This window comes from Copadichromis virginalis, linkage group LG11 (assembly GCF_057382275.1).
Source record: "Copadichromis virginalis isolate Kocher_CV1m ecotype Utaka linkage group LG11, C_Virginalis_male_GT1.1, whole genome shotgun sequence".
In the NCBI taxonomy this organism is placed as follows: Eukaryota; Metazoa; Chordata; class Actinopteri; order Cichliformes; family Cichlidae; genus Copadichromis; species Copadichromis virginalis.
In genome coordinates, this window is record NC_140628.1 from 30,854,441 (window position 1) to 30,868,145 (window position 13,705).

At 36.9% G+C, this 13,705-nt stretch overlaps 1 pseudogene across 1 annotated transcript; it reads right to left on the bottom strand.

The window, feature by feature from the left end:
- Positions 1–1,395: 1,395 nt before the first annotated feature.
- Positions 1,396–8,155, bottom strand: LOC146699036 (uncharacterized; annotated as a pseudogene). Its single transcript, XR_014922866.1, has 10 exons — positions 8,116–8,155; positions 7,647–7,808; positions 6,798–7,085; positions 6,646–6,706; positions 5,927–5,985; positions 3,557–3,593; positions 3,300–3,388; positions 2,374–2,876; positions 2,217–2,277; positions 1,396–1,630 (listed from the first exon to the last, which is right to left on the bottom strand). The product of XR_014922866.1 is annotated as an uncharacterized LOC146699036 (transcript).
- Positions 8,156–13,705: the final 5,550 nt, after the last annotated feature.

The following is a 13,705-nucleotide window of genomic DNA, read 5'->3' on the forward strand; positions in this document are numbered from 1 at the left end:
AGTGCACCTTATGTATGAATTCTGGTTGTACTTACTGACTTTGAACGGATTTTATGTGGTACACGGAGTTATTATGTACACTTTTAATGCTTTTCTCTTTTCGTTTCTACCGTAGCTGCTCGTGATCCCCTGTCTTTCCTCTCTTCCCTACTCACACACCCAGGGACCATCCCCCACATCCTTCCACACCCTGTAATACTTTCCCCATAGGGCTTCACCATTAAAGGGCTATGCCTGTAACATTTCTGAAAACAGAAAACTAGACAGCAGTGACTTTTGTAGGGTTACTGAAGTTGGACTAGATGGTATATAATGCTACGTGATCCCTAGCAACACAGCTATGTTAGCAGTTGTGTTTTAAACATAAAAAGTTATAAATATTTTAGTAAATGTTGTGAAAAATGACTAAAAAAACATGTTTTTGTAAGGTTTTGAGCTAAATGTGGAAAAATGTTGCTGAGTTCCAAAAAAAGAGAAGTCAGTCAGATGTGAGGCTAAAAACTGATGCAAAATGAGAAAATAACACAAAACCTGCTGTGAGTGTCAACATTAGATATACTTGTCACTAGAACTGACTGTATACAGTGACATTTCTTTGTTTCCCCCACAATTTTTGCAGCAGTGTACTCTGTATTGCTCTGCTTGTGCCAAGGGACCAGATTCTTAGTTGGACCAATTTTTAGACTAATGTGTTTTGGGGTTTCAAAGCCCCATAGATATTAGGTAGTGAAAGTAACACAGCTCAGCTGCTCCAATAATCTTGACACATAAAGAATCACCAGAGTTTTTGCTTATTCAGTCTTATTGGTTGTCCTTTCCTGGATCACCTGTAGCATTCTATAAGCACCCTCCCAGCTTTGAAAAATGTCCAGCAGGGATTAGCACTTTTTGATATGATGTTCTTCTGCTTCCCTGGCCTCTATGTCAGAGACCTAGAATACTTGCTGTAGCAAATGGAACCATGAATTCTGCTGTCTGCCAAAAAAAAATCTTATGGAGAATGTCTGACTATCTGTTTGTGACTTCAAGCTGAAGCACATTTGGGTTCTGTAGCACTACGATGATCCAAAACACACCAGCAAGTCCACCTCTGCGTGACTTCAGAAAAACAATATTAACCTCTTAAGCTTGATTAGTTGATTGTAATTGTTGCTCCTAAGGGTGGCCCAACCAATTATTAGGTTTAGGGGGCAATCACTTTTTCACAGAAGGCCATTTAGGTTTGGATTTTTTTCCCTTAATAATAAACATCTTCATTAAAAAACATTAATTTTGTGTTTAGTTTGTCTAATAGTAAAATTTGTTTGATGATCTGAAACATTTAAGTGTGACAAACATACAAAAAACAGAAAATAGGAAGGAAGCAAACACGTTTCACACCACTGAATATATGCTGCAAAGTAATGTTTATTGAAAGATTCCTCCACCAAAGAAAGAAAATAGTGCTTCATAAGGTAAAGTAGATAATGGAGCATGCGGTTCCTTAATCACAGATCACTGGAGATGGAAACTGTGAAGAATTTTTTGTGATTCTGCAGGGAAAAACTGTGATTCCACATCCACTTATTTACATTCTCTTAAGAAATTCATGTTGTGACGACATGAGCGAGAGGCTCTCCTCACAATGTTCCTGTTGGATTAAAACAAAAGGTAATTATTAGGCAACACCATATGTTGTATTTCTCTTTACATTAACATATTTGTGTTATATTCAGTGTCTTCACTTAAGCTTTTTGTGTATCTGCTTCTTTTTAATATAAAGAATGCACTTTTTTGACAGTTGTTGGAAGATATGCAATGACTGATTTTGGGGACAGATTCAAACCCAGGCCTCAGCATTAACCTTATGGCATATTGATCACATGCTTTACTGAGTGAGCTAAGCTGTACACATTTGTAATGTTTGATTATTGCATCTATATATGAGGTGGATCCCCTTCAGAAATCCTAACCAGCATCTCAGACAGTGATTTCTTAACAATGGTGTTCAGTCCTTACATTAAAGTTCCAGAGACATGCAAGGGAGTGCTGAAGCTGTATTAATGTCACAGCTTGCTAAATCAGTTTATATCGGATTTTTCTTTAATTTGTCAATTGTTGTACAGTATATATACTGCAAATAAATTAGTCAAATAATTCATCACAGGCATGTGATATTTATTCAAAGGTTTGATTATTTATTTGACCTATATGTATTATGCTGTCCAGAAACTTACCTCCAGTAACCAGTGTTGATGAAACAAGCAATATCGTCAGTTATGTTATTGTCAGTGAAGGCTGCGAGGAAAAAAGAAACAATTTTTAATATGCAAAATAAAAAAAACAAAAAAACAAAACATAATAAATTAACCCGCTGTGGGTGCAAGAACTCACAGTTGCAGGAGGTGCGGCAAACATTTCTGGATGGACGAAGCCCCGAATTACAGAAAATGTTGTCAGGCAGCTGGAAGAGCCCGTAAAGGCCGAGGGACGAAGGCTTCAAGTTTTCCTCCTCACTGCTGTCTTCCACTCCTCCGCCAATTTGCCTGATCTCCTCCTCACTGCTCGAGTGAGCATGTCGCTTTTTCTTCTTTTCATGCCACTTGTGCTGTTTGACACAAGGGTTGTGTTCACTGAGCTGATGGTGGAGTTAGTAATCGCAGGGCTAGTAGTCATGACAGTAGTAGTAGTAGTAATAGCAGTAGAAGTAGTAGTAGTAGTAGCAGTCAGGTCAGTGGTTGCTGAGTTGGTGCTTGTCAGTGTCGTCGCTCCAGTGGTCGTTAAGGTGACTGCTGTTGTGGAGGGGGTTGTTGGCTTTAGTGTGGTAGTTGTGCGCTTGCCAAGCACATTGACCAAGCTGGTGTTCAGATGAGAGATCCTGTCCACTTCACAGACAACTGTGGCAAACAAGTCACACATGCAAAGAAGTAAAAGCAAACAAAGGAGAAAAAAAATGCAATTATAAAGGTGATAGCCAGTAAGAGTTGCTATTTTCTTTCTGTTTTCTTTCAAATGTATGTGCTTTTAGTTTTACTTTAGTGGTTACTTTTTTCAGTCATGGGGGCCACATGAAATATATTTCATTGGATGTCAGATTTATTTATAAATGAATAGACAAACTGGTCTAGGCTCTCTCTCTCTCTCTGTGCTCTTACTGCTGCCTTTGAACTGATAACTGAAGCTATCAGATTTATAAAAGTTAATATTTTCTTCTAATACAGAAGAATCAAAAAACAGCATTAGGCTTAAATACCCCAGTGGTATTCTAGTCTACAGCTAAGGTACAGACTTTTGTCATGGATTTAAGTCATTGGACTTACTTATAGCCAAGAGTGTCCTGGGCAGACGTATCACTTTCCCAAGCTTGTCTTGGAGCTCGCATTTGGAGACGATCCGGCTCTCAGAAAAGCTTTAGTCTTTTTTCCCAGATAGTTTTGTATTTCCTTTTATAATTTTATAGATATTGGGGTCAGCTATTTTGATATGTATGGGCTGATTTTTAACACACGCTAGGGGTTACAATATTTTGGTACAGGTGTTGATTGATTAGAACCATGTGCTGGTATTTAATCCTGACTGATGTGCATTTGTCAGACCCCAATAAGGACTCAGTACTGATTCAGTAAAAGTAAAATAGGCAAAAGTTAAAATATCAATACTACAGTCTAAATATCAGGAGAGGAAATCAATATGCTTTCAGTAAAAAGTACAAAAATACAAATGGGTCTGTTTGCTCCAGGAATGAATTTTTATATGATTTCATCCCACACAGAGTGACTCAGGAACTACTTTTTCATTTTAATCTGTTTAATATTTCCAGAAAGTGAAAGTCAGTGAAATAGTGGATCTATTCATGATCTATTGCTCAAGTTATTGTGCATTGTGAAATGTCTTTTAAACAAGACTGGTACTGCCCTTTGTGTACCACACCTCTTGTATTCAGGACAGCTTGGATAGGCTTCAAGTATGCTGCACCCATCATTATATTGGTGTGTGTCATGGATATCATACTATTCTCAATTGTCTTTTTATTCTATAGCTTCTCTATAAAAAAAAATACCATCAATGTAAGCCAATCTGACAAACACAACAACATTAAGTTACTTTTAGTCAGAATTTTCAAAAAAGGGATTCTGTGTAGAATAATAAAATGGTGAAAAATTCATTCAGTGCATTTTGGAATAAGGCTGTAACATGACAAAATGCGGAACAAATCAAATGATGTAAGTACTTTTCCGATGCACTGTAAGTTCATGTGATGGTGTCATTCTAAAAATTTTGTATTGTAAATTTTAAATGCTTCACTATTCTTAATTTGAAAATTATCTACAAAAAATGTACGTCATCAGAGAGACAGGCCAGAGAATGTTCCTTTCAATGTTTTTTTTTTAAAAAGAGGTGAAGCTCCTCCAGCTTATCCAGAGGAACACATGGCGTTCCCAGTCCAGCTGAGAGATATAATTGCTCCAGAGAGTCCTGGGTCTAGCCCAGGGCCTTTTTTCATTCTTATGTTGTACTTACAGGACAGCCACAAACATATGATTTATAAATTATAATGCTGGACATAAAATAGAATATAAACTATATAAAACAAGCTCAAGTTTGGCCACATTCAGTAAGTAATCCATCTACTGCAGATGGGGAACATTTTTATGGAGAATTATTATTTTTATATTTAATATTTTAGGCACAGTTATCCAGTAATACAGTTTTGTCTATACTGAGCTATTTTCAATGTCTTTTATGTTATACAGTATGTTATTCTATTTTATCTTGTCCTATTCCATTGTGTTTTTCTCAACTTTTACTGCTCTTAAACTTGTACTTTCTGCCATGACCAAAAATGTTTTTTATTAGTGTGGGACTAATAAAGGTTTATCTTATCTCTCTTAGAAAGGTTTAAAATTTCCTCCACCACTTGTCATTTTCAGCTAATAGTAAATTTTGTTTGGTAATATAGTACAGATTTATTTTACTATTAAAATAAAAATATACAATTCTTTAGCAAGAAAGATGTGCAGAAAGTTGAAGATGTCCATGTAGAGTCAAGACAGGCAGTACAAATGGTATGTTTTAATCTGATCCAGTTTATGGTTGTGACACTGGGCTCAATTTGCATCAGTAATTACATCATAATTTCCTTATGCAAGTACTTGGATCTGCTGGAGGGGGGGGATCGAGCATTGATGTAATGGTCTCTTAGATTTTAAAACAGTTGTTTCCAGCATAAATATTTCTTTCCTGTTAAATAGATGTTGTTACACATGACTGAATTGTTTACAGTACAAATATTTCCTCTTCCCTGTAAAAACATTGTTTGCCCCCTGTTCAAGTGCATTTACAGTTAAGTGTTTTTGTTACAAATAATCTATTTATGTATCCAAATTTCCCCGTTAACTGTTCTCCAGTAGCTGATTTCTCTTTTTTCCCCTTTTGCATATTTGTCACACTACATATTGAAAAACTAACTAAATAAAAACAACCAAATTAAATACAACATACAGATTTTAAATGTAAATTTAATTTATTAAAGGAAAATAGCTATCATAACCTACCTAGCCCTTAATTTTTGTGTTGAGGGCAAGTATTACAATTTGATCAAAAATAAGGCTCACAAGTAGGTTTTTAAATATCTTAGATTATTCTGTTTTTTTTAAATTTCATATGGGAATCATTTATGGTGGGTTCTGTTTCCCACACAGCTCTTCATGTGATAAGAAGAGCAGCAGAGTGTGAGCTTTGGTTTTACTATGGGTATATACATTCATGCTGCAAAGTAATATTTATTGAAAGATTCCCCCACCAAAGAAAGAAAATAGTGCTTCGTAACATATAGTAGGTAATCGAGCATGCAGTTTCTTGATCACAGCTAACAGGAGATGGTTCTGAAGAATAAATAGTTGTGATCCTGCACGTATAAACTGTGATCTCGCAGCCATTCATTTACAATATTTGAAGCAATTCCAGTTGCGACGACATGACTCTGAGGCTGTCATCTCAATCTCCCTGTTTGATTAGAGCAAAAGGCAGTTATTAGGCAACACAAATTTTTTTGTATTTCTCTGTTGTAGTTTTCTTTGGATTAACTTAGTGTTTTATTCCATACACCCATTTATATGTATATTTCTTTTTAAGTACACTTTCTGAACATTGATAAGAAGAAGGGATAGCTGGGAGACATGCCATAATTGACCTTGTGGCAGATTTAAACCCAGGCCTCTGCATGAACCTTATGACATAATGATCACCTGTTCTACGCAGGGAGCTAAACTGGCACACATGTGTAGCTTTTGAATGTAACACTTAAATATGAGAAGGAATCTTCACTTTGATGTACCTTCATACACAGAAAGTATCCTGATCCCCCTCAGAAATCCTAACCAGAATGTCAAACAGTGGTCTCCACCACCATCATGAAAGCACCAAATTAGATCAAATATTTTGAAACAATGATGTTCAAACATCAGAGTAAAGCTAAAGACAGAAGGCCACTGAGCACTGAAGCTGTGATGCAAAAGGTCGATAAGATTTTCCTGTCATTTGTCAACTGTTGTTTCGCATATCTAAATTGATCAGTTAGCTGATGTATCGCTCAGTCATCTCATATTTATTCAAAGGTTTGATTATTTATCTGACCTATGTCTGTTTTGCTCTCCAGAAACTTACTTCCAGTATCCAGTCTGGATAACACAAGCAATATCATCAGTTATGTCCTCGTCGTTAAAGGCTGCAAGAAAAAAGAAACTATTTTTAATACGCAAAATAAAAATAAAAACTTACCTAATAAATCTGTGTTTGCTTTTGGTGTAGGACCTCACCTGTGCAGGAGGTATTACACAAATTTTCAGATGGGCAATACCCTGAATCACAGAACTTCCTGTCAGACAGCTGGAAGAGCCCGTAAAGGCTGAGGGACAAAGGCGTCAAATTTTCCTCCTCACTGCTGTCTTCCTCACTGCTACATGTGCTGTTTGACTCAAGGGTTGTGTTCACTGAGCTGATGGTGGAGTTAGTACTAGTTGGGCTAGTAGTAGTGTTAGTGCACTCTCCAAATGATGTGACCAAAGCGGTGTTCAGATCAGACCTCCGTTTCACGTCACAGATAACTGCAGCAAATCAGTCATGTACACAAAGAGACCAAACAGGGAAGAAGGACAAAAAAAGAACAAAATATGATACACAGTAAGAGTTGTTGTTGCTGTTTTCTTTTACCTTCCATAATATGTGTGCTTTTAGTTTTATTTTAGTGGCTACTGTAATACAATCAAAAATAGCACATTGTACATCAGTTTTATCAGCAAATGAATAGAGAAATTAGTCCAGGTGTTGCAGTGCTACTTCACAGAAGCCAAGTGTAAACTAAAGGAGACAAAAAAATACCCCTAAGTTGATGTTTTACAAGGAGTTTTTTGGGGGAGTTTTTTAGACAATTCTTTAAAGTAGACATTCTTTGACATAGTCTATCTATTTTTATTTTATCTAAAGATATCTAAAAGGGGGTTAGTATTTTCCTCTGGTAGAGAAGAATCATAAAATAGCAGTGAACTTCAATACATCAGAATTATACTTTTGGACATTTCAGCTTTACCACTGATTTTAATCAGTGCCCAAGGGATGTGCGTTTGGAGGTCATAAAAGTTGAACACAACAAATGCATTTAAGCTCACCTATTGCCAAGATTTTTTCCTTTGAGTTTCTGGGCAGATTGATCATTTTCCCGAGCTTGTCTTTGAGCTCACATTTGGAGACAATCCTGCTCTCAGAAAAGCTGGGCAGCACAACTGCCACAGCCACCACGACAAGCAACCCAAGCTTCATGTCAGCACTTTCTGTGGAGGAATCATTGTTTGTTTTAATTATCATATGTTCTTCAAAACTCTCCACTACCAAGAGTCAACATCGCTAATAATTAATGCTAAAATTCCCCAGATGAACTGCAGAACTTTTGAAATTCATTAAAAACTTCTCATTTTCAATTATGCTTTTTGCCCAAATAATTTTCAACAACCCTACAATGAAGATGCCAATTTAAGAAAAAAAGAAAACCAGTTGTCAGTAAATAAAATTGATCCTTTTTACATAATACAACAAAACAAAGTGATAACAATTAAAATAATGAAGAGAATTCTTCCTTACCACGTTGATCAACCTGATTGACTGTTGACTGAGAGAAATGTCCCCCTGTGTATGTTTGCAGACAGAACCTGTGAGTTTATATATGATGCCTTTTACCATTGGGCCAGCCTGTTTTACTGCTGTCTTTGTTGTCTGGGAAGTTTCGCTTGAGAAAGGAAAATTTTTAATGTTGATGAACAATACATAAATGCACACATGACACTAAATACCCAGTACCAGAACATGACATTCAAAGCTTTCATTTTCCTGACTATCAAATGACAGCACCCAAGAGGATCATTCAGGGGCATGCCAGCGAGAAGGCTTCTCTGAATTTTGTGGTTTCACTGTAAAGGCAATGTGAACCTGCTGAATGTCAATATATTTGTGCATTTGCTTCACGTAGACTGTAATTCTTTCTTGAGAAAGAATGGAACAGATCACAGTGACACTGCCCACTGGACATCAAATTGACCGTTAAAGCCAAATTTGAAGAAATTCCCAGCAACAGCTGTTGTACCAACATAATGATAAAACTTAAAAAAGGAAGGCTGCTTGACTTGAAATATAATATTGATTGAAATAAAATCTCTCCCTCTGCTGGTACTGCAGCTTACTGCACAGCCATGCCCATAGTTTGAAACTTTTTTGCCAACATCCAAAATGTTTTGTTCAGGATACTAAAATCTACTTTTGGATTCATCAAATATAAATATCGTTAATTTGTCTAAATACAGATAGTGTAATAACATGTAATTTCAGTTTTTCTCAACTGACCTGGTGGAAATGTCACAGCAGAAAGGTCATTCTCACCACTTTTAATGGAGTTCTCAAAAAAATCGGAGCGTTTTTGAAAACAAAAGACACAATAATCAAAGTCTTCTTCACATTTGTCAAAACATTATTATTCAGTCAGTCATTTCATCATGTTGATATTTGTGAATAATATCTTATTAATCTGTACATTTCCTGCACATGTCATAGACGTCTAAAAAATTACCCAGACCAAAGTTCAAACTGTGAACGCCATATTGATGTCCAAGTTGGGTCATGGTTGGACGCCCAAATTGTGGACCTAGTTTGGACATTAATTAGATGTCCAGAACTGGTCATGGACTGCCATACCCAATATATACATGATCTGCATGTCCAGCTGACATCCAGTGGGAAGTCACAATACATACATTCAACAGCTATTTTATTAAGTATGCCTGTTCCACTGCTTATCACAGTAATCTAAATACCTAATCAGTCTTTCTCATCAGCAGCAACTCAGAGAATTTATACATGTACCTGAGAACCTGAAAAAAAGATTATTAAATTTGGCATGGTTGTTGATCTCAGGAGAGTTGATTTCAGAGACTGTTGATTTACTGGGATTTTCCCATACAACGATCACCAGGGGTTACGGAGAATGGTTTTCCAATTTCCTTGTACTATTGTGCTAGGTATTACTGTGCAAAGAGTTGTCTTAAATCAGAAATCATCTAGGGATCATCAGTTATGTATTTTTGTTAGACAGTGTGTTGGTTGATCTGCTATTGTATACATATTTGAACAAAACTTGAAAACAGTAATCAACAGTAGTCAGGAAAGTGAGCGATCTAAAGTTGTGACTGACAGAAGTCCAAACTGTTTTGATGAGTAGTCAGATTCAAGTCAAAAGTCCATCAACACGACAGGAAAATATCTTTAGTAGTGACGTATGTGTAAAAACAATATAGGTGTATAAAATGAATGAGAATTACTAATGAACATATAACACCTGTTCTTATAAACAGCTCCATTGGCTTCCATTAAACCTCAGTGTCAATTTCAAGATCCTGCTTCCTACTTTCAAAGCGCTTCATAATCTCGCTCCTCCATATTTATCTGATCTTCTCCATACATACTCATCCCCTTGTACACTTCACTTTTTTTCAGCTTCCCTTCTGTCTGTTCCACCTGCTCCCCTGACTACCATGGGACTCAGAGCCTTTACTTGTTCTGTCCCAAGACGTTGGAAAGCCCTTCCACCAGATCTCCAGACCACAAACTCTCTCACCACTTTTTTTTTTTTTTAATATTTTTGTTATTAATACAAATTAATTCATTTTGGGAAAGCCCCGCAACAACGAGGATGACAGTACAGGTCCAGCGTATTTCAGATGTGGGTCCCAGGTTCTGTGGAAAGAGTCCAAAGTGGAGTTGAGCATACAAGTTGTATATTCATTGGGAATACAGTCCATAACAATGTTATGCCAGGATTTCTTAGTTGGGATTGCTGGCCTGCCCCAGAGGAGCAGGATATTCTTCCTGGCCGCAAAAGATAACAGCTGGAACAGTCTCTTGTGCTTGCCTTTGATAACCAGATTGTCCATTACTCCCAATATAAGATGTGAGTAAAGTTGCCACCCCCCCACCTTCTTTAAATCCAACAAAAGTGGCATAAAATGTTTGTGCTACGTTTGTGCTGGTTTGTGCTGCAATAAATTTCATTTGTGCTGCTATCATTTTAAAGATATTCAAGAAAATTTCTAGAGGTCATCAGAGGTCAACCAGCTGACATGTGTGCTCAGCCGAACGCATCATTCAATCAGCGCTCCCTGACCTACTGTCCATCTACACCAAGCAGTGCAAGTCCAAAGCTAGGAAGATTATGATGGACCTCTCCCATCCCAACAATGGACTCTTCTCACTGTTGAGGTCTGGGAAGCGCTTCCGCTCCCTTAAGGCCAAAACAGAGAGAATGAGGAGGAGCTTCTTCCCCCGGGCCCTGAACCAAGTGTAGGACTGGACTCTCACACACATCACATCACCAGACTAACCACCACACATTTCCTATAATCCTATAATTCCTATAATTTATAATCTTTATAATCTCTTTCTGCTATTTGCACATTTTTTACTGTAAATTCCTAAGTTCATTTGTAAATTTTGTAGTAACCTGTAAATTGTAAATACTGTAAAACTTTTTTTTCTGTCATTTAATGGTCGGGCATTGTACAGCTACAAGCATTTCACCCCCATGTCATACTGTGTATGGTTGTGTGTGTGTGACAAATAAAATTTGAATTTGAATTTAATTATTCATACATCTTACCTACATCTAGACGTAGCGTTTTCAGTGGGAGAAACATTTCGTCACTCATCGACCTGACTTCTTCAGTCTCAGCTGACTGCAGGTTTCCCCAATCTTGTAAACAGTACATTTGCACAGTAAAGGAAACTAGCACCACTGAATGAACAATGGGCTGGGGGGTTAGTTCCATGATTGTTAGTATGCAAATTCTTATGACCATTGATCAACGACTGCTAATCAAAGACACAGATTCTCGAATGACTATGAGTACCATTCACAGAGAGTTGAGGAACTATGATGTGGGATAAACAGATGACCTGACAATGAACAAAGGAAGACAGAGGACTTAAATATACCGTGACACACTGGTTGTAACAACAATTTCTGAGCCATGTTTGTGGCTTGTTTCCTATACTGGCGCTAATCTTGTGATGTTTTATGATAAAAAAGTAATAGATAACTTATTTTGTTTTATAAAGTTTGAGTCCTCACACTGAGTATTTAGAGGCGTTCCCAATGTATTATTTAATAACAATCAGATTTTCTTGAAAAACAGCAGAAATTAACAGAACTAAACTAATTTTTCACAGCAGTGCGCAAACAGTAATTCTTGCTAGTTTAGGTTTATATTTACTTTTATGTCTATGTTTAGTTTTTTATGGTCGGGCATTGCACAGCAACAAGCACTTCACTGCATGTCGTACTATGTATGATTGTGTATGTGACAAATAAAATTTGAATAAATCTATGTTCTTCATGCAGCAACAACTTAACAAGAAGTAGTTTTTATTCCATCAATGTGGCATTTAGAGTTCAGAGGTGCGTTTAACAGTTTGTTTAAAAAGTCAAAATATATCAGCAGGTTATGACATGGAAAAGACAGTTTATTGATATTTACATTTACATGATCTGTGACACTTTGTTTATTATGTTGATTGTTTTCATGAATGGTATGTTCTGTCGCGGTGAGTTATGGGACAGCATTTTCTATTGTCTTTTCAAAAGGATGGTAAAGTGTATATGTTAAAGGAAGCAATCTTTCCAAGCAACGACGAACATTTCTTAATGAATTTAGAGATTTGGAACAGCTCTTATTATGGCTTCCAAGCAAAATGGACTATTGGAACACACCTATTTTTGAAGTCTTCCTTTGTCACAGCCTCCCTCATAGCTGCATGCTCCGCTGTTTTCTTTTTCATGTTTCCAGTTTTGCACCTGCCCTGTTCATGTTTTACTGTGAGATTTTAAATTTTGTTTCTATCTTCCATTTTTTCCATTTAGTTCCTAATTTCTACCAGACACACAGCTTTAGATGACAGGAGGTAAGGACAAGCTGAGAGAAAGTCATGCATTGCAGCAATTCAAATCCAGGCCTCTACATTAACCTTATGTCATATGGATCACCTGCTTTAACCAGTGAGCTAAACTGGTACTTATATCTAAGGTGGAGGCTTCAGCGTGATTTAATTTCATACACAGGATCCTGAAGCCTAACTCCATCATCAAAGGGTTACGGTAAAGTAAAAGGCTTTTTCCTATTTCTGTTTTCGTTTTTCCTATTTCCGTTGTATTATGTGTGCTTTTGCAGCATTTTTCTTATTGCTGGTGTTTTCTTAAGTTGCAGTCCGTTTGGCCTCTTGGGGCCACTGTAGTTTCCCCCTTACTGCGTCTTGCGTCCTCATTTATGTTATAGCATTATTTTACTTTCTTCATTCACTGTCATGTCTAGAGTTAAGCTCCCTCCTTTCTAACAGATGTGATCTTGATTCATTTCCTCCTCATTAAACTTCTCTTCTTGAGTGCTTGGATCAGCCTCCTATCTTAGTGTTTTGTTTGTTTTTTGTTTGTTTTTTTAACACCACTTGAGCTGTTTGACAAAAGACTTGTGCTCAGTGGATGATGCTAGAATTATTAGTAGAAGAAGTAGTAGTAAAGTCAATAGTCGTAGTATTATTCAGGTCAGTGGATGGTTGTTAAATTGGTGTTTATTGGTTTGTCTGCTTCAGAGGACATTGTACTGTTGTGGAGGGGGCTGGGATTACTGTTGGCTTGGGTGTGGTAAGGATGAAACTTGACTTAGGTGGTGTTCAGATGAGACATCCAGTCCATTTCACAGAAAACTATAGGAAACATGTTATGCACACAAAGAGCTAACAAGAACAGAATTTTTTTTTTTAAAAAGATCTAAAAAGGTGATCGCCAGTATGAGTTGTTTTACATGGAGCTCTTCTGAGTCTTTTTCTGTTAGTTTTATCATTTTATGGGATCTGCACCTCCTTCTTAGGAGCAAATAAATAAATAAGATAGGAGCTGTATTAGTCCTTTTTTTACATTACAGTGATTTGGCACTTCTTTATAACAAAAAAAAGAAAAGAAATGCCTTGTAACTACAGGGATGCGCTGAGTCTGATTACATGGCGTCAGAAGAGAATGTTCCTTGCCACACTGGTTCACCTGACTGATTGTTATCTGAGTATGTTTGCAGACTGAGCCAGTCAGTTTATACAGGATGCCTTTGGCTGCTGGGCCACCGTGTTTTACTGGTGTCTT